Here is a 1,340-nt window from a genome sequence, read left to right on the forward strand (position 1 = left end):
CATTAAGCTCTAAATAAACAGTGGTCAATTTTTTGTGCTTCTTTGATCTGTATTTGTTCAGGTAAAAGTGTCATTTGTGCTGCTTTCTGCTTCACTCTGGTTGGATGATGACGTCATCTGTCAACATCAAATATGCTTATATCTAAAACACCAAAGCAGCAAAAGTTTTAACAGCACAAATCTGCATGAATTAAGCTATTAAAAAAAAGTAGTCCACTTTGGTTCATCCAAAGCTGCAGCTGGATGACAGTTGGGTTTGGTGGTACCTCCATGTATCTATCCGGACAGAGAACACCAGCGCTGGGGAGCGGCAGCAGCTGGTGAGGTCAGCAGCTACTGTAAGGGAGGATGATGAACAGTCCGTCAAGGGCTAAATCTAAAAAGATTTTTGTTCTTTCTTAAAGGACAGTATAACATAAATAACAAAGACACAACTTCGTTCAGGGAGAAAAACTGAAGCTGCCTTTCCTAAAGGATCTTTACTTTCTGTCAAGTTAAGTGGAATTTATTTGAAAACCCTAATGCAGAGAGCAGGAGACAGAGGGGGTTTCTTGCAGATTTAATTTAGAGGTAGACGGTAACAGAAGCACAAATCTAGTAACAATAAACCTTTAACCAAAACTAGGAGACATCAGGGAGAAACATCCATGAGGAGTCAAGATGATCCAGCAATGAGGAACTGCAGTGGAGGAGTATCTATGGGAAAAAACAATGAATAGAGTTATTATCTGTAAGAGTTTATAACCATCACTCTTCCAAATGTTTTGCACATGATGCTGCTGTTTTCACATATCAACTATTTAAAAAAAATGTCCACGGCTGTATATAGATTACTTCTTCTTTCCAGATGACAGTATTTATATTGTAAAACACTGTACAGTACAGTATTTTTTATTTTTTTAACTCTGTCATTTATCCTGTTATTTTTATACACCTTTTAAGGTCAAATGAAGCAAAAGGGAAATAAGGCCAATGGCTACAAAATGAAGAATTACCAAAGGGAAAACTAGAGGATAGGGGAATGGAGACAACTGAAAAACCACCAAACAGGAATAGTAAACTAATAAGTAATTAAAAACGTAATATAATTCTTAACTGTGAAAACAGAATAACAATTTCAAGCGGAACAGGAAAACCAAAGTGAAAAATAAACGAAACCAAAACTCCCAGAATGGCAGGTCATAACACCTTTGTGTTTAAAGTCGTAGGTAAGTAATATTTAAATGTCAGATCAATCTGGCTTAAACATGTATATAAATATACTCTTTATTAGACGATATTGTCCCAAAAGTAAAAAAAAATTCTATAAAAAAAAAAAATGTCTTAAAATCTGTGGGTTT

The sequence above is a fragment of the Cyprinodon variegatus genome, unplaced genomic scaffold (assembly GCF_000732505.1).
Source record: "Cyprinodon variegatus isolate N-32 unplaced genomic scaffold, C_variegatus-1.0 Scaffold1113, whole genome shotgun sequence".
Classification (NCBI taxonomy): domain Eukaryota; kingdom Metazoa; phylum Chordata; class Actinopteri; order Cyprinodontiformes; family Cyprinodontidae; genus Cyprinodon; species Cyprinodon variegatus.